This window comes from Hemicordylus capensis, chromosome 4, assembly GCF_027244095.1.
Source record: "Hemicordylus capensis ecotype Gifberg chromosome 4, rHemCap1.1.pri, whole genome shotgun sequence".
Taxonomy (NCBI): Eukaryota; Metazoa; Chordata; class Lepidosauria; order Squamata; family Cordylidae; genus Hemicordylus; species Hemicordylus capensis.
The window spans coordinates 93,759,503-93,785,330 of record NC_069660.1 but is presented as its reverse complement, the minus strand read 5'-3'; the positions used below and the strand labels follow the sequence as shown (position 1 = coordinate 93,785,330).

The 25,828-nt window shown below is 47.9% G+C and overlaps 1 protein-coding gene across 3 annotated transcripts in view; it reads left to right on the top strand.

Moving 5' to 3' along the window:
* The window catches only part of RAB3B (RAB3B, member RAS oncogene family), a 149,563-nt gene that overhangs the window by 103,541 nt on the left and 20,194 nt on the right, over positions 1 to 25,828 (top strand). The gene's annotated exons all lie outside the window — the stretch shown is intronic.

The window sequence follows — 25,828 nt, the reverse complement described above, 5'->3', positions numbered from 1 at the left end:
GGAGAACCTCAGTATTTGTGGTGGTTCTGTTATCAGCAATTCTTGTGGATAAGGAAACTGCAAATACCGAGTAATTGTGTCTATGGGATCACGGGGGTTAGGTTCCCGGAGGTTTAAAGAGAGTGCCAAAACCAGGTTAAATTGGCCTAAAATCATAGCGTAGAGTGCCCTCCCGTGCTCAGTCTGTCCCCAGCTGTCCAGCAATGCCCTCAAATGCTGCAATTTGCAGACGTGGTTGGTTGCTGAAAAATTGCTGGTTTTTTCCTATTTTTTAAAACAGAAATGAGCCAGAAAATGGCTCCCTTATACAAAATGGCAGGCGGAAATGACCTCAGAAGTAATTTCTGCCCAGCCCCAACCCATGGATATGCAAAAATTAGCCATTTTTTGCTGCTTCCCCCTGCTTGTACCGAGGTCAGGTACGGGTTACCTGGCCACAGATACATGAAAGCACAGATGTCAGGTTCATGATGAATGAGGCCACCTTAAGTGGCACAGCAGGGAAATTTGTCTAAAAAGCAGAAGGTTGCCAGTTTGAATCCCCGCTGGTATGTTTCCCAGACTATGGGAAACACCTATATCAGGCAACAGCGATATAGGAAAATGCTGAAAGGCATCGTCTCATACTGCGCCATGGTAAACCCCTCCTGTATTCTACCAAAGAAAACCACAAGGCTCTGTGGGCGCCAGGAGTCAAAATCAACTCGAAGGCACACTTTACCTTTACCTTTATGTTACATTGTGAAAAATACAGACAGAATTTTGGTAGCTAGTACTTCATTTTTCTTTATATTTGTTCTGGTGGCAGATTTTAAAGGACAAGGTGGGACAAACACAAATGGCACAACACATCAAGTCCTCCCTTTGCCAGGGCTTGTGTGGGAGCAGCACTCTGAGTAGGGCTGCCATATGGAAAAGAGGACAGGCGGGTCTCCAGTACCTTGTAGAGATGCACAGAAGAGGGAATTTCAGCAGGTGCAGCTTATCCTGCAGGGGAAAGAAAAGCTGCACCTGCTGAAATTCCCTCTTCTGTGAATTTCTTCAAGGTACCGGGAACCTGTCAATCTTTTTCATATGGCAGCCCTAACTCTGAGGGTTGCGCCTAAAAAGATTAGGCTACCCTTCTTTATTTGGACAAACATGGAAATAATTCACTATACTACAGAGATAATTTCACTACTTCAAACTAAACAGAGATAATTCACTATACTTCACACTAAATAGTTTATATAACTGTTTAGTCTACACAGAAATATGCAGTATTTATAGATTGTCATGGTTCTTACTCCTATGACCAAAGAAGTTGGAATTGGACCTTGCAATGGGCATGTAAAGTTTTCTCCCCTCAACGGTGTAGTAATAATACCCTGTGGTTAGCACATTGCACACTTTTTCACCACCAGCTAATGATATGAAGTGGGTGCAGGAAAATGCACACTGTGGTGATGTTAACAGACTGTGGTGATATTAACACACATTATGACTGCAATAAATGTTACTACATATTCCATAGTGGAGGTGGGTGGGAGAACTCAGTAGAGTGATGCCATGTTGAGCAGCAGCTTTATGTCTAATAGCAAGTCATTTTACTCATCAAAATACCTTTTTGGGGATTTATTTTTTCCTGGCTGAAAACAGATGTCTTGATATTAAAGAAAAATTACCAGCTCCAAAGAAAGTTAGTCATGACGTAGCACCAGAGAAATAAATGAGACAAATCAGTTGTGACTAACTTAAATTCCATTAATTTCAGTGCGACTGAGGCTGTGATTTTAATCATACTTGGGGAGTCAGTTTCACTGAACACAGTGGGACTTACTTTTGAGGAGTGTCAGAGTGCACTGTTAGTCACCTTTCTATAGTAACCACCTGTGGTGTTTGGGGTTAATCCATTCCTTGATCCAGGCCAGCTTTTGAGTGGGGCTTTAGTTAGTTGTATTCCCAGTCCTGGTGTAGAGGTGGGGCTAACAAACAGTCAGCAGCAAGAAAATGGAAAAGCAGTCTGCACTTGCCTCTCTGTAATGTCTATTTCATTAAACTGTTAATATTCCACTGCCTTATCCTTGCATACTACAACTCTTTTCCTTGGATTCTACACCACCCTTTATAGAATGATATATATGTGTCATTTGTAAAGAAAGGGGAAAAACACATTGAATTAAGGAAATGTCAACACTATCAAATTATATATACTGCTACTGAACGATCCTACTAGAATCCTTAAAAACTGCACATGGGTTGTTTAAAACATTTCCAACCTGATCCTATATGAGTTTCTCAGAAAAAGCCATCACTGAATTCAATGAGATTTGCTCCTGAGTAAGTAGGCATAGGATTGCAGCCTTATCTTCAAAATCCTTCCATTCATGCACATCAGTATGGTTTTCTTTTCCAGTCTGGAAATATTTTGCAGCCAAAATATTCTAGTGATGACATTAACTGTCAGCCTCAAGTTCATTTCACAGTTTCAGTGAATAACGTCAGTCCTGTCTAATGTTTATTTATGAGATCTCAAAGTCTCTAATTATGCTGAAAGCTTATGTATTACCAGAAGCTATACATCACTTTACCATCTGTGTGACAGTATGTTGTCCAACTGAAACAGCATTTCCAGCAGTGGAGCCTTCAATATCAATCTGATTCAGAACATCTGATTCTCACCCAGTGTATCTGATCAGATATCCGAGACATCAGCAGCACATTGCACGCTAGTCCAAAAGCCTGGCACTAACCAAGGCCTCAGATTTCAACATCTCTGATTTGTATTCCCAAATTACTGTGGTTTTAAAAATATATTACTGGCCTAGGCAACTTGAGCTAATGAGCACATATTTCAGACAACCTTAAGGTGCTTACATAAGCAGGGGCGTAACGATAGGGGGGGCAGGCAGGGCACGTGCCCTGGGCGCCACCCCGGTGGGCCATGTGGGGGGGCGTCAAAAAGTGGCAACCCCTCACCCCCCCCGGATCGCCCGCCGAGTGTGGTGGCGGGTGTGCGGCGGCGATTTGGCGGTGGCGGGTGGCGGCGGCGGGTCGCCCGCCGAGTGCGGTGGTGGCTGGTGGCTGGCGGCGATTGGCTGTAGTGTAGCGGCCTGAGCGGCGGCGGATCGCCCACCTAGGAGTGCAGGCAGAGCGACACCGAGGCCTGCCGCCTGGCCCGGCGCAGGCAGGCCTGCGCAATTGGGAAGCAATGCCAGGCCAGGTGGCAGGCCTCGGCGCCACTCTGCCTGCACTCCTCGGCAGGCGATCTGCCGCTGCTCGGGCCGCTACACTACAGCCAATCACCGCCAGCCACCAGCCAGCGCCGCACTCGGCGGGCGACCCGCTTGCCGCCACCGAATCACCACCACTGCCGCCGCACTCGGCGGGCAACCCGCCGCCACCCACCACCGCCGAATCGCCGCCACCGCCGGCGATCTGCCACCTGGGGCGCCGGCGCGCCGGCACAGGTATGTGGGGGCCGGGGGGGTGGGGGGTGCCATTTCAGGGCCAGAGCTTGCCCTGGGCGCCGTTTCCCCCCGATACGCCACTGTACATAAGAAACAGATAGCCAGATATAAGCAGCCAGTTTCCCGGGTGTGCCATCATGCCAGCCCACCGACAGGGGGAGCTGTTGGCCTGCCCTGCTGTCTGCTAAACCTGAGTGCCACCACCAGTGCAACTAGCCAGAAAAAAGCATTACAGCTTGTTGACTCTCACCTACTTGTCAGGTGAGTCACTAAGTTTGAGCAATTTGTCTTGAGAGGTGAAACTCAGCTGTTGCATGTGACTCCCTTAATCTCTACCCTGGCTAGTTGGTGGTGTCTGTCCTTTTCTTTTGACACTGCCTCCTCCAGGCTACCTGTTCGGACAACCCAAGGCAGCTATTACTAAATAATGGACTAAAGCAATTACAGCGCATCATGGGAGTCTTATGACAGAGTCATCAAGCTCTCCAGGGCAAACTTTGGTACAACTCAAGAGGCTGATGTTCCTTACTTAGAGCCAGATAAGCAGAAGGAACAAAACATCTAGCCACACATTTTAAACTGCAGCACATCGTGAACTTTTTGAATCCTCCTCATTGGCTGAGGAATTAAATCCAAAACCACGTATTTTAGTACCTCAATCTTCCACCTAATTTGAACTTTGTGAGGACATGCTCTTTCGGTGAAAGCAACCTAGTCAATCACATCTTGAGAAATAGTCTGCTTGAAAACACTTTTCTTGTCTACATGCAGACCTCAAAGATACAAATAAGCCTGTATGAAGTTCACATGCCCATGTGTCTTATTGAGTGCAGAACTGAGGATCTCATGCAGAATTTGGCTTATTGAGATGCTTGGTTTCATTTCATTTATTTATTTATCAGTACATTTTTATACAGGTTGAGTATCCCTTATCTGGACTGCTTGGGACCAGAAGTGTTCCGGATTTTGGATTTTTCCGGATTTCAGAATATTTTCATAATGAGGTATCTTGGGCATGGGATCCAAGTCTAAACACGAAAGGTTACTGTATTTTATTTTGTTAGGTTTTATTTAAAGTATAAAAACAAATAAGCATTGAATTTATGATAACTACGGGTAGCTGTAAATCGAATGAAAGCTAATTGCCAACAGAGCAGGCGCCAAACTGAGCAGCGAGTGGAAGAGGGGGGCTTTTGCTTTTCCCTCTAGTGCCAAAGCAAGAGCATGAAAAAACATTTAAAAGCTTCACAATAAAAACAGAGCCACAACTAGGGAGAACCACAGACAAATTACAGCATATTTAGAAGCAGCAAAATTGGGAATCTGCGAGCGAGTGAGGCGGGCTCTCCTTCTCTCCTCTTCCACTTTTTAAATGCTTTAAATCATCTCCAGCGATCTCAGCAATTTTAGCCGGGGCGACGGGCTCAGCGTCTCCCCAAGAGAATGTATCGCATCCAGCCAGCGGCCTCTCCTCGTGGTGGAAGCAGAGAGTGGGGAGGGACACAGGCGGGAGAAAGAGGAGGAGGGGTGGGTTTGCAATTGCAAAGGTGCAGGGGCGTAGCAAGGTTGGACTGGGCCCAGAGACAAGATTTGAAAATGCCCCCCCACACACACACACACTGAAGCTCAGCTCAAAGAAATCTTAAATGAGGCTGAATAGTGGTGGACGATGCAATTCATTTAATGGTACTAGAGAAAGACATGCTGTTCTGGTAGCTCCAGGTTTTAACACTCACATCAATTTAGGAGGATGAATACAACTGAAGGAAGCCTGGGCGGGTGTCCGGCTGGGGGAGTCAGTCATGTGACTTGCCTCTTGGGGGGGGCCAAGGCAGTGGGCCCCCAGACAGCTGTCTCCCCTTGCCCTATTATAGTTATGCTCCTGAAAAGGTGGTCTGCTTTTGCTCTCCCACGTGTTCTGCTTGTGGATCGGGCACACACGAGAATTTCAGAGCATTCCGGATTTCGGATGTCTGAATAAGAGATACTCAACCTTTACTGCCTTTCATTAAAACAATCTCAAGGTGGTTTACAAAACATTTAAAACAATATAAAACTATAAAAGCTACACAATAAAAATATTAAATTGGAACATAAAAATACAAATCTGATTAAAAGTTTAAAAAAAACCAAGAACAATATGACCATAAAATACAAACACACACATACACAATATAACCGTAACATCCAAAGCAGCAGCAACAAAAAGAGCGCTCATATAACAGGCTGCTTAAAAAGCTAAGATTTCACTTGCTTTCTGAAAATTGTGATGGAGACTGAGGAGTGGATGCCTACTGGAAGAGCATTCTAAAGTCTGGGGGCAATAACTGAGAAGGCCCTGTCACACATGCACGACAGCTGAGCCTCCCTTATTGGTAGCATGCGGAGCAGGGCCCCCTCTGATCAGGGGCGTAACTACAATTAGGCAGGGGGAGGCCGTTGTCTCGGGGGCCCCCGCCTTGGGGGGGCCCCTCAGAGGCTCTCCCCCACCTGATCTTCCTTTTGAAGACATTTTTAAAAAATTTTTAAAGCTGAGCTGTCTGTTCCCTCCCGGCTCCGGCTGGCTGGCTGCAGCTCTGTCAATGCCGGCCGCGCTCTGCTTGCTAAACCTGCTCCATCCAGGAAGAGGCGGCAGAGCCAGATGCGCTCGCCTTGCTCTGCAGGCAAAGCTATTCGTTGCAGCGCCACGGGGAGACGCGGGATGTACCACTCCACGCCGAGGATGGTGAGCTGACGTTTTTCTACGCTGTCCACCTGACAGCTTGGGCGCAGCGTGCGGCGTTTACCTCAGACGGCGCGTGCCCCCCGCCCCCCTGCAGATTAGCTGGTCTCCCATCCCTGGAGAAAAAACCTCCCCCCCCGAACCCCTCCCCCCTGGCGCACCTTCCAACTTCCACTGCCTTCAGCCCAGGTGACCAATGCCGCCCCCGCGCTGCTCCCGTTCTCTGTGTTAGGCATGACCGTTGACCAGGCAGCAGCAGCAGCAGCACTTTGGGCTGCAGAAATATCAGGTTTGTGTGGAAGGGCTGCGGCGGCAGCCCGCTGATTGGGCGAAGCGAGCGGGAAGGTTGCGGGAGAGACCGGGCAATCGGCAGTCTCCAAGGTTATGAAAGAGACACAAATCACTGCTGAGTAGCGTGGGAGGTTAATCACACCCCGCTTCAGCAGCCAGGGAGGCCACGCCACGGGACCCGGCTTGGCCCCATCATCACGCAGTAAGTGCCCCCACCCCGGGCTCGTCATCAATAGCTTCAGGGGTAGCCCCATCACGCTTCCCAGCCAAACTTCCTTCTGCCCCACGATCCCCTAATGTGGATTAAGGAGAACGATGCATTCCTTGAATATGTCTTTATACTGCCTTTCTGTCAATGAACTCGAGGCAGTTTGCCACCCTGGAAGATGGGGGTGTGGAGAGCGGGGAGGTAATTGGGGGAGTTGCTGAGCTCTTCCCCCATGCTCAAGCGGGAGGGGAAGACTATTGCTATTGTTGTAGCAATCATAAAGTTGTAGCAATCTGAGTCATAAAGAAGAGGAAGAGGGTGAAGCCTTTCCTCAAGGAGTAGTGAACTTCTTGTGGCCTAAAGCAGCTTGGTGAGCTGTTGCCCCTATCTCCTACTTGTAACACATGGAAATCTTGTAGTTTCTTAAAAACTAGAATGGGGGGGCCCATTTAAGAATCTTGTCTCAGGGCCCACTCCAACCTAGTTATGCCCCTGCCTCCGATGACCTCATCACACAGGCAGCAACCCTTGGGAGCAGGTGGTCCCTCAGGTATCCAGGGCCCAAACGGTTAAGGGCTTTAAAGGTAAAAAACCATGACCTTGAATTGGACCTGGAAACAAATTGGCAGCCAATGTAAGTCTTTCAAAATGGGTGTAATATGATCCCAATGGGCAGCTCCAGATAAAATCCTAGCTGCTGCATTGTGCACTAGTAGAAGTTTCTGAATATTCTTTAAGGGCAGGCCCATGTAGAGTGTGTTACAGTAATCCAGCCATGATGTGACCAAGGTGTGGGTAATCATAGCCAGATCTTCCTTCTTGAGAAAGGGATGCATCTGGCACACTAGACGGTGTTGTTCAAAGGCACCTCTGGCCACTGCCTCCACCTGAGCTTCAAAAAGCAGAGACTGTTCCAGCAATACCCACAAGCTGCGCACCTGCTCTTTCAAGGGGCGTGCAACCCCATCCAGATTCCCCTGGATCCCTCAATCCCCTCATCCCAATTGGCTCTCCTACTGACCAACAGCACCTCTGTCTTGCTCAGATTCAATCTCAGTTTATTAGCCCACATCCAACTCATCACTGAATCCAGACACCAATTCAGGACATCCACTACACCTCTAGGATCAGATGACAAGGAGAGTGTCATCTGCATATTGCTGACAACTCAGTCCAAGTCCTCAGATGATCTCTCCCAGCTTTTCATGTAGATGTTAAACAGCATGGGGGGGGGGGAACCGAACTCTGCAGGACCCCACAAGCCAATGGCCAAAAAGCTGAGCAGTAGTCCCCCAGCACCATCTTCTGGATTCTTCCCTCGAGAAAGGACCTAAGCAGTACCTCCAATCCCTATACTTGAGAGACGGTCCAGAAGGATACCATGGTTGATGGTATTGAATGCTACTGAGAGGTCCGGCAGCACCAAGAGGGACACACTGCTCCTGGATAGCTCCCGGCATAGGTCATCCACTAGAGCAACCAAGGCAGTTTCAATCCCATATTCAGGATAGAAGCCAGATTGAAAGGGGTCTAGATAATTTGTATCATCCAAAACCCTCTGCAGCTGGGACACCACAACATGTTCTATCACCTTGCCAAAAAAGGGAAGGTTAGAGACAGGTCTATAGTTACCTAGGTTGGAGGGATCAAGGGAGGCCTTTTTAAATAAAGGTCTTACCATCGCCTGCTTGAGGCATGGTGGTATCTTGCCCTCCCTTAATGAAGCCAGGGATGGTTATAGCTTCCAACCACCTGCCTGTACCATCCCTGGCAGATTTTATAGAGTGCACGATGTTGCCTGCACACTGCCCAGGATCTTGTCCACATCCTCAGGCTGCATTAACTGAAAAGAATCTAACACAATAGGACCAGACAGTACCTGAGGTATGTCTGCTGCAACTGCCAGGTCCTGGAGTCCAAATCAGCATGGATGCAAGTGACTTGATCTACAAAGTGACATGCAAACTGATCACAATGGGCTGTAGATAGATTCTCCCCCATTCCCTGGCAGGATGTATGGAGCAATGCCTTTGCACCACAGAACAGCTCCACTGGTCTGCACTGAGCAGATGCAATGGAGGCAGAGAAAAAGTGTTTCCTTGCTGCCCCCATCACCACCGAGTAGTCCCTAAAATGGGCTAGCCCATGTTGGGTCGGATTCATCCTGACTCTTTCTCCAGCACTGTTCCAGCCATCATCAGAGTTGTTTCATTGCCCTAAGCTCTGAGGAAAACCAAGGAGCACAATGGCCTCCACCAAGCCAGAGGGGGCATTTAGGAGTGACCGTGTTAATAGCCTGGGCTGTATTCATGTTTCAGAGATTCACCAGGGTCTCGACAGAGTCGCCAGCTCTGGACACTGGAAACACCTTGAGGGCTGTCTGGAAACCAAGTGGATCCATAAGCCTCTGGGGGAGGACCATTCTAATTGGTCCACCACCCCACAGAGGGTAGATGGAGCAGTCAAACTAAACCCCACCATCCCATGATCTGTCCACGACAAGGGAGTTGTTATATCAAGCTCCTCCACGTCCATACATTTATTCCCTGGTCAGCAAAACCCAGATCCAGAATATGACCTGTCACATGGGTAAGGCCTGATACCAACTGAGATAGGCCCATGGAAGCTATGAAATCGTGAGCCGCACCTACAAGGGGGGAGGGGGGCTCAGCGTGGACATTGAAGTCCCCCAAGACAATAAGCTTGGGGAACCCAAAGTAATCTCTGAGAACACTCCTGTAAGTTCAGGTAGGGAGACTGAAGTGCACCAACAGAATCCCCAGACTATCTCGGTGGCCCACCCTCAAGGACAAACATAGGGGTGTGCACAAAACCACCTGGCCTGGTTCAGTTCGAGTTCGAACTGGGCCTGAACAGCACCAGGCCAGTTTGGTTTTGGCCCCCTTGAACACCCGCCCCCAATCTGGTTCAGTTCGGGGTGGGGAGGGGGCATGTTAGTCGAACATTTTTGGAATTTCTTTTTTCTTTTTAATTTATCCCCTCCGGAGGCTTCTCCAAGGTGGCGGGCAGGGTGTCCGTGGAGATTCCCCCTCCCCCCACCAGCCTTCCTTTTTGTAAAAATTGCCCGGTTCATGACCCAGTCACACAGGGTCCGACTGCACAGGCACAGTGGCCTCCAAAATGGCCACCACACTGGGGAATAGGCCTGGAAAGGGCTGAAGATGCCTGAACCAGGTGGTTTTTACGGAAAGGAAGGCCAGAGAGGGGAGTGAGAACTTCAGCAGACTCCACCACCACCTTGGACAAGTCCCCTGGAAGGGGCAAGTTAAAAAAGAAAAGAATTTTTTCCAAAAAAAAAGAGTTCGATGAACCCCCAAACTGGGGATGGGTGTTCAGTCCAGGGTCGAGCTGAACTGGGGGTAGTTCACCTCGACCCCAGAACCTCAAACTGAACTAGTTTGATATCGAACCAGTTCAGAATTGAACCTGTTTGCACACCCCTAGACAAACACTCAGAATTCTGGGATTGCCTAACCGGGCACTTGAAAAGATGTGCTAGATGACTGCAATGCCCCTTCCCCAACCCTGAAGGCGGGGCTGCTGAAGGATCAGAAAACCTGGAGGACACACATACCAGGTCAGCATTCTCATCCACAATCAAATCATGGATGGGATATGTTTTAGCATTTACTGATCTGGCATTCAACAGCAGCACCTGCTGAATCATAGAGGGAGCGTTCCCAGAGCTCCCTGGGGCTGCAGGGTTGGGAGAAGAAATGGAAAAAGAAATAGGCCTCAATTTCCTGGACTGTTTCCGCCTGTAACGGCCTGCCCAACTCCCACCGCCATATAAAGTTAAACTTACTAATCCTCATTAGACAGGGAAAAACTGAAATGTGCAGGTATTGTTTACTCAACGGCTTAGAAATCAGAAAGAAGCTTGACAAGATTTAATGGTAGGGGGGATTTAGCACTTTTGCCTGTGGAACTCTGTGTTGTCACCTACTTTTTCAGCCTCACTGTCTCTCTGCTTTCCCTTCCCTTTGTTTGCATCTGTCCTTGGAAGCCTATTATGAATTATGAAAAATGTTAAGAAAGCACAGAGAATAACTTAAGCAAATTAAATATGTCTATGCAATTTCAAATGTTTATATACCCACATTTATTTCTATTGCAAAATATGGATGTCTTAGTTGCAAGCTTTAGATTATTTTTGTCTCTGTTTATTTAGTGCCATAGAGAAAATGATTGATGGGAATAAAGTTAGTCATGCCTTATTAATTTCAGTGGGGCTTAGTCATGATTAACTTAGTTTGGATCCTTCCTGGTACCCGGAAATCCATGGCATTATACTGAGAAGACATTAATATCAACCAATCCCCTAGTTCCCTTCCGGCACCTAAACTACCCATTCTGTTTTCCATGAAAGGGTTGCCACATTTTATTTACTGGAAAAACTCCTATTTACTGGAAAAACTCCTTTGATAGTTGTATAAGAGGGGAAAAGATGAGCTGGTTAGTGCAGTTTTCCTATTGTGCAGAAGCAGTGAAGTGGAGAACTCACCACTTGGATTTCTGCCTGTCTTGCCATTGTTAAAGACCCAGAAGCCTTGCCAGAAAAAAATAGCAACCCTATTTCCATGACAATATAACACTTCCCAAGAAGCTGACACCTTTCTCCTGCAAATCTCACCTCCTTGCAATAATCATTTCACACATCAGGCCAGCAGTTCTAATTAAAGCAATGGTTTTCATTAAATGAGAAATATTTTTTTGTAGCCCAATTGTGCTCTGTCAATTAGGATGATGTTATTACTGCCCCCTATAATACATGCAGATAGAGTCTAAAACCTTCCCCATTAGTGAGCCAAACAGGATTACTCTGGGTCAGCAATAGAGCAGGAAGCATTGTCTGGCTAAGGTATAAAACAATGTGATATGTAATTAAATTCAAAGCATTTTAGGGTGGCCACGTATCCATCATATGAAAATTGGGGGGGCAGCGATTTGCTAGGTTCATAGGGTTCCTCAGCCAAGTGCCTTTCCGGGCCACCTTAATAGCAGTGGGAGTGGGGTAGGGCAGGGCAGGTACACTTAGACATAGGCAAACAGGTTTGGTGTCAAACAGGTTCAACCTCAAACCTGTTAGGTTCAATGGTCCGGTATCGAACTAACCCACCTACCCCAGTTCGGTACTGGACTGGACCCCCCTGGCCTTTCGGGGAGGATTCACAATTTTTTTTAAAAAAATTGTCCTTTCCCCCCTCTTGGGGGCTTCCCTGAGCCCACAGGGGCGGGGTTACGGAGGTCCCTCCTCCCCCAACCAGCCTCCATTATGTGGTAAATCACCCTGTTCAGGTGGTCTTTGGCCCGTTCCGGGCCTCACCTGCTGCAATGGCTATTTTGGAGGCCACCACACATGCCCAATGGGGCTTTAAAGTTCGTGATTCCCCTGGATCGGAGCAGGTGGGTTTGAGGAGGTGCTAGACCAAACTGGCCCAGTCCAGTTCAGGTCTGATTCGGATCCAAACCGAACCAGACCAGCCAGTTTTGTGCACACCCCTAAGGTATACTTGGGCTACTGTGTTCTTTTAACTTATAATGCAGTTCCCTGTTCCCAGGGGCGGCCCTTCCATGAGGCAAGTTGAAATGGTCACCTCAGGCAGATTACTGGGAAACCAGTGAGGTGGCAGCTGCCCTTCCATCCTCTGTTTTTAAGAAGGATGGCATTTGGCACCCTGCCTCAGGTGCACAAAGGCTTTGAGATGCCCCTGCCTCCCTCCACCATTGTGTGACTAGATGCAGTGGTGGGCGGTGATGTAGTTGCAAATTCAGAAGTGCAGGTGCTCTCCATGACATCCCACCCTACATGGCCATGCCCACCCCAACAGCCAGAACAGCCGAGAAGGAACTGGCACTCCTTCCCTGCATATGCCCACTGCTAGTGGGTATGAGATTGCACCGTAGGCAAAGGAAGATGGTGGCTGCCAATATAGCTGCAAAGAGTGCTCCAAGTTGTTCTCATTGCCACAGTGAAGGTAAGCCTCTACAAGGGCGGAGAGGAGAATTGCGTTGGCAGTAGGGCAGCAGCTTGGAGTGTTTTTCAGTGGTTGTGCTGGTGGCCACCATCCTTTTTTCACCAGGGCCTCAGGGGTTGGTCAGAGGCTCTTTGACGGCCCTGCTGGCCCCTCAGTTGGCCCCCTCAAATTGACTGACCCGATAGGGAGGCGGGAAGTCACTGTGCAGTAGCAAAGTAAGCTCCCTGAATCGACAGTTGCAATGAAGTTCTGCTGAAATACAAGAGAAGAAAGACACCAGTCTTAAAGACACTGAATGGGTTTTGCTTATCCATTGTGGCCAGCTCCAGTTCTTTGCGAGTGCTGTTATGTATATGGGTGGCCAGCGAGGCAAACCATTTGGTCGAATTCCAGGTTTGTTTAGGCACATGCCTATATGCGCAGCTTCTGTACATTGTTATTATGTTTTCCTCAGATAATTGCAGTGTTTTATTATCAATTATTAAATGCAACTGAATATTATTATTTCCAACGACAAGTGGTTGAGAACTACTATGATGTAAACCCTTAGAAGACTGTTGTTTTAGGGCTGACACAAGGTTCTTTTTTCCACTCAGTTTTGACTTGATACAATACCTTTGTGTGGCAAATTAACATTACCACATATTGAAAACGAAAACTTCAGAATACATTACTTCAGGGGTGGCTCCTCCATGAAGCAAGGTCAAGCCATGGACTCAGGCAGCAAGTGTACCACGGGGCAGCGAGGGGGAGCATCCTGCCCCGCTGCTGCAGGTATTGCCCACCCAGCAGCCCCACATCTGCTGCTGCCTCTACTGTATGTTCCCTGACCCACCCCTTGGCACTGTCCCTGGTGCCAGACTCACAGGGGCCAGTGCTAGTGCCAGCCTTCGCCCCCTTCAACTTCTGGGCTTACATTCCGTTCTTGCCCTGGGGCTGGCATGTGGTGCTTGCTGTATCCGGCAGCATGCACTCCCTCCAGTTGCTCCATCCTCTGCCCCCCATCACCGCTGTGCTCTCCTTTCCAGCACCAGAAGTGGACAAGAGACAGGGGCTGGCAAAAGTGGAGAGAGTGCATGCATGGAGGCACCTGCTAGCCTTAGGACAAGTACAGAATGTGTGCTTAGAAGTGAAAGGGGACGAGAAGTGGCCTGAGCACTGCCTCTGGCCAGGCAGGGCCAGGGAGGAAAGGACAGGGCTGTGGCAGCAATGGGCTTGCAAGTGGGTAGGGGCACATTGTGACTTGCCTTGAGTAGCAATAAGCAATGAGCTGCTCCTGCAATATCTTGTAATGTCACAAAGTGGTGATTCTCTTATTGAGTAGGGGGAGAGCACAACCTGGCCCTATCCATCCCCAGCACAGCATCCCTCGAGTGGCTGTTGCTGGTGTCTGTCTTATGTTTCTTTTTTAGATTGTGAGCCCTTTGGGGACAGGGAACCATATCATATCTAATCTAATCTAACCTTATCTAACTATCTTATCTATCTATCTATCTGAGCTTGTCTAGTGATAGCAAGCATGACTTATCCCCTTAGCTAAGCAGGGTCCACCCTGGTTGCATATGGATGGGAGACGACATGTGTGAGCACTGTAAGATATTCCCCTTAGGGGATGGAGCCGCTCCGGGAAGAGCATTTAGATTCCAAGTTCCCTCTCTGGCATCTCCAAGATAGGGCTGAGAGAGATTCCTGCCTGCAACCTTGGAGAAGCCGCTGCCTGTCTGGGTAGACAATACTGAGCTAGATGGACCTATGGTCTGACTCAGTATATGGCAGCTTCCTATGTTCCTCCCCACACCCCTCTTGCTATGTAAACTGCTTTGGAAATGTTGGAAGGCAGTATGTAAATAGTAGTGGTAGTAGTAGTACAAACCCTTTAGTCCTTCAATATTATTTATTTGTCTTAAAAAAAATACCCTATAAAAACCTGAATCACACTGTTTAAATGTATTTAATTATTCACATAATAAATAATCTTTTGTTATTACATTAGGAGTATCAAATATAAGGTACCATGCCTATGCCAAATTGCCATCTACTACTAGGGAGGAAGTGTATCAGGATGATTAAGTATCTGAAGGGTATTGGTGACAGTGGGGAGGTTGAACACTGGGTATTGGTAGGATGAGCCTCCATAGTGCCTAGACAGTTTACATCAAAAAACACTACTAATAAAACTTCACTGGCCTATTTACACGGAAATCTGTGTAACTCTGGGAAATGATACATGAGCGCACTTTCCAGATTACGTGCTGCAATGTACTCACAGTGTGTCCAATAAGTGCCCTTACATATTGTCTGTGTCTCCACACTGGTATCGCTGCATCGTGCTGTTCACATTTCTCATGCCTGGATTCAAATTGTAATGATGTAATTTTGCCCTACAAGGTTGTAAATTTGTTGCAGGAAAGTAGCTGTATTTTTCCATAATAGGGAGGCTTGATACAGACTTTATGCATTGCAATGTCTGGACATTTTTTCCTATTTCTTTTTTAAATGACTTTTTCTGATTCTTCCTGCCTCTTCAAATGTTTAGCTCTTATGAAAGGGGGGGAGGGGTTGGCAGACACTGCATACAGCAGGGAGGACCATAGTCTCCCTTGCCTTCCACTCCCGCTGGAGGCAGGGGAGGCGGCGGGTACTGCGTACAATGGCAAGGGGGAATCGTCTCCCTTTCACCTCCCAATTTTTTGCTCTTGCTATCTCTCCCCTAACCCTCTCTGACCCCTTCCTTAATTTTTTAAAATTTGTATACACGGGCTTTTGCGCAAAGGTGCAAACCCCATTCACCGATGCTTTCAGCTGCTGATCCCGAAAGCATCTGCTGTTATTTAGTAGAGGAATGGGATTTGTAGAAAAGGGACTGTGTCCCACTTTTGGAATTTTTAAATGGGCAGTTTCTCCTCTGTGATCCGCTCCACCCCCCATCTTCAAGTTGCTCGCCCTCACTGGAGGAGCACTTGCCTCTCCTTTGCCGCCCCCCTTCTCTCCACCATTGGGGTTTAAAAAAAAAAAGTCTTTGCTTGTCTTGTACTAGCCTGCAATAACAAAAGGCATTGTTTTGGAAGGGCTCTTTCCCCTGCTGGCTCATTTGCATAAGTGCATTAAGATTTTTTTTTAAAAAAGCTCTGTTGCATCAGCAACCCCCCTCTCCGTCCGCAACCCCATTGGCCTCAAATTGAGGAGGAGGAGGGGCCAATGGATGCGTTCGAGGTGGAATATGGAAGCTCCCTGCCTGGAGTGATGGGCAATATGGACAGGCAAAACCTCCTCAAATTGCATATAATACTGCCTGAGAATTGCTGAGCTCGCGGTTTCAAACTGCTGCCTCATTCCATACTACTTTGCAACACTTTAAGCACTGCAAATCTTGTAGTCTGGAAAATGCCAAGATGGGGAAATAATGAATGTTTGGGGGGGGGAGCAAAAAAGTGGCAATGGCTAAAAAATATTGGCTGAGAAGATGAGGGAAATTACTTAAAGTAGTCTCATTGAAATTAAAAGAATATGTTAGGCATTACTTAACTTGTCCTTTTAATTTGTTTCAATTTCAATGGGACTAGTTTGAGTAATTTTCCTCATCCTGTCAGCCATGGAATGTTAGTAGAGTAGGCACTTCATAAGTGGCATATTTATTGATTTATTGATTCAATTTCTATACCACCCTTCCAAAAATGGCTCAGGGCGGTTTACACAGAGAAATAATAAGTAAATAAGATGTAACCCTTTCCCCAAAGGGCTCACAATCTAAAAAGAAACCTAAGAGAGACACCAGCAACAGTCACTGGAGGTACTGTGCTGGGGGTGGACAGGGCCAGTTACTCTCCCCCTGCTAAATAAAGAGAATCACCATGTTAAAGGTGCCTCTTTGCCCAGTTAGCAGGGCATGGATGTATTTAAATGGTATGTAGTTAAAATGTGTGTTTTCAGCTTTCAGGGAAGGCTGAACATTTTTATTTTTTTCTGAAGCTAGAAAAGCACATGATAAGAATTAACAGCAAAGGCCAAATCCACCTCTCAGTTTCATCATCTTGTCACTCCATGGAAGTGACTAGAGATTGTGCCTCCAAAGTCAACAATTGCTTGCAGGTTGTTTTTCCCTCCAAGCACCAATTTCCTTTGCTTGGCTGATGATGCAGCGCTGTGCCTCGAAATGTGGTAAACAGAAGCTCGTGTAAATAAGAGATTGTTGCAAATCCCGTATGGAACAGAAGGCTGGCTGACATCTAAGATACTGGGAATAAATGGAAAACATCAAGGACACTTTACCAACCAATGCACTATAAAACCAGCAGGGAATCTATCAAACCAACTTTGAAAAGAAGGCATTCTTAGTCATTTTGGAAAACAAGTACAAGACTGCAACACATTTCCTTCTATATAAAAGAGAAAAATCATGCAGTTTGTGATCTCCTGTAAATTTTTTTTTACAGGCTTTGCAAAGAGATTGCCATACGCTCTTGGAAAAAAGCAATCTTTTTTAGAGCAGAACATTAAAAGCTGCAAATTAGTTGCTGCATTCTCAACTGCTTTAATTTAATTTGTTTCTGAGAAATTGGGAAACATTTAAATAAAACAGGATCAGAAATTGTAAATCTTTTCACAGAGAAACATTTATTTTGAAATTACTGTCATACTGGAAATGGGCAAAGGATTTGAGGCAAGAAGCTTGCACATTATTTTATGGTCTAACCTTATGATGGGACATGTGCTTGTATAAAACCAACATATTTATAGCTGATGTTTTAAGGAGATTATCTGACAATACAAATCAGATGGAAAATATATGTGTGATTTAAAGAGGCATAGAAATTACATGTGGGGAGAAACTTATGTTTTGAATTTCTAATTCACCAGATGACATTTTAAAATCGATTCTCCAGTTAAAGGCTCTCTGTAGGACCAATCTGAGAGTGAAAAAGAGAGTTCTCCTCACATCTCCTGTGGCATTGCAAAGACCTTTGAGAACTGGGCTTCGTTGTTATTCAGTTTTCCTGCAGCCAGCAAGGGGGGCTGCTTATAATGTTTAGTAATTCACATCTTTGCATTCCAGGTGTTCACATATCCTTTCTAATTGCTTTTGTGCTGGGGAAGTGAAATTAGGAAACTAGGCAAAAATAATGGGGCCAAAAATAGACATGATGGGGTAGTTCTATATGTTTATACATGAAACCCACCCCAGCCATGTGGAAAGAAAGTGTTTTGATTTTAAAAGCAAAACAGGTGTGTGGGCGAGGAAGAATAAAGGACAGAAGCATAATATGGGCAAGTCTCCCCATGTTATGTGACTTGAAGTAGGTCCTGATTCTCATGATTACTGGCCCTTTAATTAGTATTTTTTCTATACTAAGTCTTTACTTGTACTAAGTCAGAAAGGAGCTAGCTCAGGAAATGACTAATTAAAGGGGCCAGCAGACAGGAGAAGTAGGAGCCACTTAAGCCACATGATATGGGGAAACCTTTTCTCTTTTAACAATTCAGAATGGAGATATAGATTGTAAATTTTAATCAATGAGATTTGATCAAGTTCTGGATTACAGTATACTAGCTTAACCCACACAGAGCATCTGCATGCTAGTACTTGATTGCTCCCCAGGGGTGTAGCTAGAAGAGAGGGGGGCCTGTGCTCACCCCTTTCCCGGGCGGCAGCTATGCAGAGTGAGGGAGAGGTGGAGCTGCAGGTTCCTCCTCAGGAGTAGGAGGGTCCGAGTTCTTTGAACCCATCTGCTCAATTATAGCTATGCCCCTGTTGCTCCCCACACCTCAGAGATTTCTTCACCCCACCTGAGCTACACTCCTGCTCCTCTTCCTCCATCCTGTTCCTTCCATCTCCCTCACCCCTCTGGCTGCTCATTCCCCTCAGGCCGTTGACAGGTTCAGGCTCATCCCTCGCCCTTCCTTCTTTCTCTCTTCCCCTCCTTTCTTTTTCTCTCTTTCTCTCTCCTCCACTCGCTCTTCCCTTGTATTTCTTCCCCTCTCTTCTTTTTTTCTTCCTTCCTCTCTCTCTCACTCTCCCTTCCTGAGTTAACAAATCTTGATCATCTTGTTTCATCTAATTCATACAATGGCAGCCTCCTTCTCCTGAAGGGGCTCTTTCCTCCCTCGTGACCCCTCCCTTCGTAGACCCCTGACCACTGTCCTTTTATATATATAGATTCCTCTCCTCTACAATCAAGAACATCTTCCGACCAGTAACAGTTGCATTCCAACTGACCTTAACCATCACAGGCTCCTCCTCCCTATCTGCATATGGAATCCCCACTGCTCAATCACCATGGTGCTTCTGCTCTCACAGTCTTCTCCTCTCTATCTGCATATGGAATCCACTTTGCCCAATTATCATGGTGCTTCTGCTCATGAACTCTCGCGAGAGCTGCCACACACAGGATTAACCATGGGTACACCTTAGAGAATTAGATAGATAGATAGATAGATAGATAGATAGATAGATAGATAGATAGATAGATTAGATTAGATCTTTGGGTTAGGTGTTTTGTTTTGTTTTTAAATTTCAGCCTATGTGAGTATTTTTGGTAATGAGGTGGCAGATTCAGTAGCTAAAGAAGCAGTGGGGCATGATATTATTGATATTGGGGTTCCATTGACTCCTCTTGAAGTTAAAAACTGGGTTAAACAAGAACTTTAAAAGGATTGGCAAAAGCACTGGGAGGAGGGTTTGTTTATTCTTTTTGTCCAAAGTTGAATTATTTTCAGCATTTTAGGCATAATGATTGGATGAAATAGGTTGCCTTGCGTATTTTTATAAAGGCACTGCGCTCTGCATAGTAATTTGTTATCATAGGCAGTCTTGATTCCAATCAGTGTATAATTTCTGGAATGAGGGAAACAATTGACCATGTTCTTTGGGACTGTTTGCCCTTTAGAACAGGAGGTTGTCCTCAGTGAGTTACAAGGACTGAGTACTCAGACTCCAACTTTAGAGGCTGTCTTTCAGAACGAGCTTTGGGATTTGGTTTTGAAAGCACAATGGAGGTTTGTATGTGCTACTGGTCTTAATAGCTGATTGTAATTGATAAGTTCATTTTGTGGACAGCAAGGAGGGCTGGCCCAAGGATTTTTGGTGCCCCAGGCAGAGGCGTAACTAGGAAAAACAGCGCCTACGGCAAGCACTGAAATTGCGCCCCCCCGCCCCCATTCATATGCAACCAGGGTGGACCCTGCTTAGCTAAGGGGTCAAGTCATGCTTGCTGCCACAAGACCAGCTCTCCTCTCCATTTCTTATCCCCCATTTCATTGCTTCTCCCTTTACATTATCGTCTCCTCTGTGTCTATTTTCACACTGTGAGCGTCTCCAGGCAGGAACCTCTCCCTGCCTCTCTCTTGAGAAGTACTATGCACACAGATGGCGCTAAAGAAGTAAAAACAACGTTTGTTAAGTTTTGTATTTTAAAAAGGTAAAGTGTGCCGTTGGGTCGGTGTCGACTCCTGGCGCCCACAGAGCCCTGTGGTTTTCCTTTTGGTAGAATACAGGAGGAGTTGACCATTGCCATCTCCTGTGCAGTATGAGATTATGCCTTTCAGCATCTTCCTATATCACTGCTGCCTGATATAGAAGTTTCCCAGTCTGGGAAACATACCAGTGGGGATACGAACCAGTAACCTCCTGCTTGTTAGTCAAGCATTTCCCCACTGCATCATTTTAGATGTCATTTACACAAAAACTAACAGAATGCAAACTCAAGACAGAAGCTCAGAGCTGAACTGCTTAAAGCAAAGACTCCACAGGAATCTGGTGACCTCCAAGACCAAAAGGCTAGTTCTTGTTCTAAAAACCCCAACAAAAATTGTACACAAGGTGCAGGGGATAGAACATTGCTACCAGGGCCCTTTGTGTTCTGCTCAACAGATCAGGGAAATATGGAAATGTGTCACAGCCATAGTCAAATGTGGGTTGTGGGCTGCATCCGTGCAAGTATACTGGGACAGGAAAAAGGAAACATGAGGCTACAAGGCTCTTTAGAAATATATATTTTAAAGAAATGTCTTGCATACCAACAGCCTAAGTTTGCAGTCCTCATGGCCAGAAAATAAATGCTTTTAAACATAGTAATAGGTTTTGTGTCCCATAATGGAAAAGACAAGACAGGTATTCTAGCCTTTTCCATCATAGATATTCTAGTCTATTCTAGATTTATGCTTATATTATAATAGAGACTTAAATTATAACAGACATATATTCTAGTCTATAATAGATATTCTATGTTTATTAATTCTATAATAATGTCTGTTTGTACACACTTTACGTTGGTTGTATTCCTGGGAAAATCAATAGCCACATTCAGCCACCATTATTTGAGCCATGATCTCCTCCTCTTCCTGCTTCCCTCTCATACACAGTCTTAATAAATAACCTCCTGGTTTAATTAAATCACCGTTTGCCTATACACCTGAACAGCAAAACTGAGGTTTGGGCCCTTCATATACCAGAACTGCAAACCACACTGTGTGATCCTAGTTTGGAGGGCTTACTCAGCAGTTTATTGGATGTAAGCTGTGAATGTGAATGCATCCAATTGGATTGAACGTAAGGGCAAGAATATGTGCCTTCCAATTGGAAAGAGCAGTGCTCCCATGCATGGCACCTGGGTGCACATATGCATGGCCGAGAAGGGCAGCATAGTGTGCTGTGCCTGGAGAGAACCTTTCACTTTTGGAGTCACAGCTTCCAGAGAGGTAGGTGTGTTAATCTGTTGCAACAAAACCAAAGAGTCCTGGGGCACCTTAAAGATGGACACTTATTTTAGAATAAGTAACCGTGCACTGGAACCCACTTCATCAGCTGTAAATGTAAGTTGTAAGCAGTAAGAGCTGTCTAGACACTGGCAAAACGATGATGCCACCTGTTTCTTGGTTCCTGAGAAACGCCCCCTTTTTCCAAAGAAAATGCTCTCTCTCACACGCACTCATCGCTCACTTTCATTCTCTCTCTCTCCGCCAGCACGCGCACACACATGCACGTCGAGAAAGATTTTCCTCTTCACACTGTAAGCCTGGAGGGCTGCTGTTTGGAGAGGTGCCCACGTGGCCACTCACCCTCTCTCGCTGTCTCCCCGTCCCCCGGCTCGCTTGTGGGGCATTTTGCCCAGTGGCTTGGTGGGAGGAGCGGAGCGTCAGCCGAGGGCTGCTGCTCCCGCGAGCCCACCAGACACCCCACCTCCTCTCCCTCAGAGTTCAGGCGGCGGGAAGAGGCAATTTGTGGCGTGTGCTGTGCTGCCGTGTGCGTAGCATGCTGGAGAGAGCGCCCGCGGCCAGGCGAGGAGCACCCCGCCCCTTCCCAAGGCAAACTAAGTGGCAAGGTGTACTGGCTGAAGGAGTCGCTGCTCCCCCGAAGCGGAGACCTTCCCGAAGAGCACTTTTTCTTCGCCCCTCACCCCACCCTCTTTTTGCCCTAGGTGTGCTTTTCTCTCTGTCTTTTCGCCCCCTACCCTCCGCCCATGTCTTGGCTTCCTCGCTGTGATCTGCGTGGATGGAAGGAGGGAGGAGAGGGGGAGAAAGAGGAGAGGGAAGGAGGGGAAGCCGGCTCTCGGGCGCAGTGGGGGGAAGGCAGTTCTCGGCTGCGGCTGTCTCTTGCTGCCCCCTGAGCCCGTCGGGTGGAGTATGAAGCACCATGGTGTGGTGCGACACGCCCCTCTCCTGCAAAGCCGAAGCACCGCACTCAAGGAGAGCCAGCCGCACCCAGGGCCAGGCCGGCGAGGGGAGCCGAAGCCAGCGCTCAGCGCAGCACAAAGCCGCCTCCCAGGCTGCCTTGCTGCAGGTGCAGAGGGCAGTAGGCGGGCGAGAGCCTTCTAGAAGCGCTTGGTCACTCTTTTTAGGGTGGGGACGTTCCTCCTGGGCTCAGCAGTGGGGAGCTTGCCTCCGCCTCCTCCTCGCCCAGCTTCTCAGAGCAGCTCCAGCAGCGCCTTCCTCCTCCGCTCCTCCTCAAACGCGCCTGCTCTTCATGGAGCTCGGCTGCCGGCTGCGCTGGCCGCGGCTTCATTGAGGCACCCCCCCCACCGCTTTCCCGCCGGCGCCCCGGAGCGGGGCTAGCGAGGCTGGGCAGAGAGGATGAGAATAAGAGACACACACACCTTTTTTGTCCTCCTTGGAGTCCTTGCTAATGTCCACCACTACTTCCTCCACTCTGCAGTCCGCAGTGCAGTCCCAACACACCGCTCAAGACAAAGTCAGTGCACGTGCTGCGTGCAGGCGGCGAGCTCCCAGGCCAGACACGCATGCATGGCGTGTCCTCCTCCCGATGCACGACTCCTCCCGATGCGCGACTGGTGGCGGGGCAGTGGAGTGCGCCGGGGAGCGCGAGTCAGAGACTCAGACTACGAAGACGCTGCGGCGCCCAGTGCTGGATGAGCAATGCCAATGGGGGGGGCGCCGGGACCGGGGGGGGGGAGGGGGACTGCTCCGCAAAAAAAACCAACCCACACACAAAAAAATCACAACAATTTTTTTTCGGCAAAGGCAGGGGATCGGCGGGGGCACTTTTTGGCGCCCCCTGCTAAGTGGCACCCAGGGCACGTGCCCTGCCTGCCCCCCCATTGTTATGCCCCTGGCCCCAGGCAAAGCCTGGCTTTAGTGCCCTCTGCCTGCCCCCATGCCGCCCCCCCCGGGGAGGAAGAACTCATAGAAATGCCCGTACCCACCAAACATCCACTCGCTCACCTGCCTGTGGCCTCTTCCCCTGCTTCCTGCCTGTCCACTCAGCTGCCTGCCCACCTTTGTGGCTGCCAGTGCCAGCACCTGGGGGCTTTGCTGGGCCTGAAGTTCTACAATGTGGTATAATGACATCACCATGGTGCATTGTTTTAACATGTTATGCCATTTTGTGGTGTGCGGTGGTGCCATTATAATGTGCTGTGGCACTTTGAGGCCTAGCAAAGGCCCAGGCCAGTGGCACTGGATGAAGTGAATGCAGTAGGAGGCAGCAGGAGTACATAGGAACAACATAGGAAGCTGCCATAGACTGAGTCAGGGCCTTGGTCCATCTAGCTCAGTATTGTCTTCACAGACTGGCAGTGGCTTCTCCAAGGTTGCAGGCAGGAATCTCTCACAGCCCTATTTTGGAGAAGCCAGGGAGGGAACTTGGAGCCTTCTGCTCTTCCCAGAGTGGCTCCATCCCCTGAGGGGAATATCTTACAGTGCTCACACTTCTAGTCTCCCATTCATATGCAACCAGGGTGAACCCAGGTTAGCTAAGGGGACAAGTCATGCTTGCTACCAGAAGGCCAGCTATCCTCATGGTCATGGGCAGGTGAACAAATGAGCTGCAGGGATAGAGGCAAGGGAGGCCATGTGGTGGCAAACAGTGAGTGCAGTACTGCTTCCCACAGCTTGGTGTCTTAGGTGACCACCTAGGTGAGCCAAGCTGTTTAGTTGGCCCTGACAGCAGGTAGCGAATATAGTTCCAAAATGCTTCTGCTATAAACCAGCTGTATGACCATAATATGCAATCCTAACTAATGATTTAAAATGTGCTATATGGTCTAGGGCAGGGGTTCCCAAACTTTGGTACTCCAGATGTTGCTGAACGACAACTCCCATCATCTCCAGCTGCAATAAACTGTAGCAGGGGGTGAAGGGAGTTGTAGTTTAGGAACATCTGGATTACTACAGGTTGGGAACCCCTGCTATAGGGATTAAATCCCACAGTCATGAGATGTTTGTGCCATCATACACACTTCCAGAAGTGTGATGCCCGGAATAGCTCTGCCCGTTTCCATTCTGCAGTTAGAAAACCATAGCTGCTGACTCTGTTTAGATTAGTTGCCACAAGTTCAGTTCCACAGCAGAGTTTATGTAAGGTGAGCCTCACTAACACAGGTAATTCTGTCATATGATTATTCATAGAATATCTGTCATTGCTTTCTGTATGCACAATATGGGTTGTCCATAACTAATTACAAACTAGCTGGCCCGAATGTAGAGCATCTGTGCCTCTAGTTCTTCCCCCTCATTCTTGGCCCTCCCCCATCCCTCTTGGCTCTCCCCACTTCTCAGCCCCCCTCCTCTCCCCCTCAGCTCTTCCCCCATTCTCAGCCCATTGTGGCCACCACTTTCCCACTCCCTCTCTCGCTGCTCCAGATTTCCCGCCTCCCCAGCCACTGCTTTCCCCAGCACTACTTTCTCTCAGCGGGCTAGCCATTAGCCTGTCCGTTCGCTCCCCCAGCACTTGCGAACCTATCTATCTATATGAGAGATTAGGAGTGAATCAGTACTGCAGGCTGCTTCTGAATCAGAAATCAAGCTCTACAGGTGCAGTCCATTAGGCATTATCTACCATGTTCACATCTGCTGAAATAAATGAGAGCATAGAGAAGTGCAGCGGAAACTCTCAGTGGATTGTGCCCCATGATATTAAGAGAAATTTAAGTAAAAATGATGCATGGTAATATGCATCGATTTCCAGACCTATTTCAAACTGGCTTTCAGGCGACCGACATTGCCTTGGTTGGCCTGATGGATGATCTCCAATTAGGTATTGACAGAGGGAGTGTGACTGTTGATCTTTTGGGATTTCTCGGCAGCTTTCAATACCATCAGGCAATCTCAGAATTTCGAGTGTTTGTCCTTGAGGGTGGGCCTCCGAGATAGGCTGGGGATTCTGTTGGTGTACCGACCACCCCGCTGCACTTCAGTCTCCCTACCTGAGCTGGCGGGGGTGGTCTCGGAGGTGGCCTTGGGTTCCTCCAGGCTTATTGTTTTGGGGGATTTCAATGTCCACGCTGAGGCCCCCCTAGTGGGTGTGGCTCAGGATTTCATGGCCTCCATGGCAACCATGGGCCTGTCTCAATTGGTATCCGGCCCTACCCACGTGGCGGGACACACTCTGGATCTGGTTTTTGCCGACCGGGAAATAAATGATCTGGAGGTGGGGGAATTTGAGACCACTCCCTTGTCATGGACAGATCATCACCTGGTGGGGTTTAGTTTGACTGCTCCATCTGCCCTCTGCAGGGGTGGTGGGCCGATTAAGATGGTCCGCCCCCGGAGGCTTATGGATCCGCTTGGATTCCAGACGGCCCTCGGGGAGTTTCCAGTGTCCAGAGCTGGTGACCCTGTCGACGCCTTGGTTGATCTCTGGAATGGAGAGATGGCCCGGGCTGTTGACACGGTTGCCCCCAAGCGCCCTCTCCGGCTTAGTGGAGCC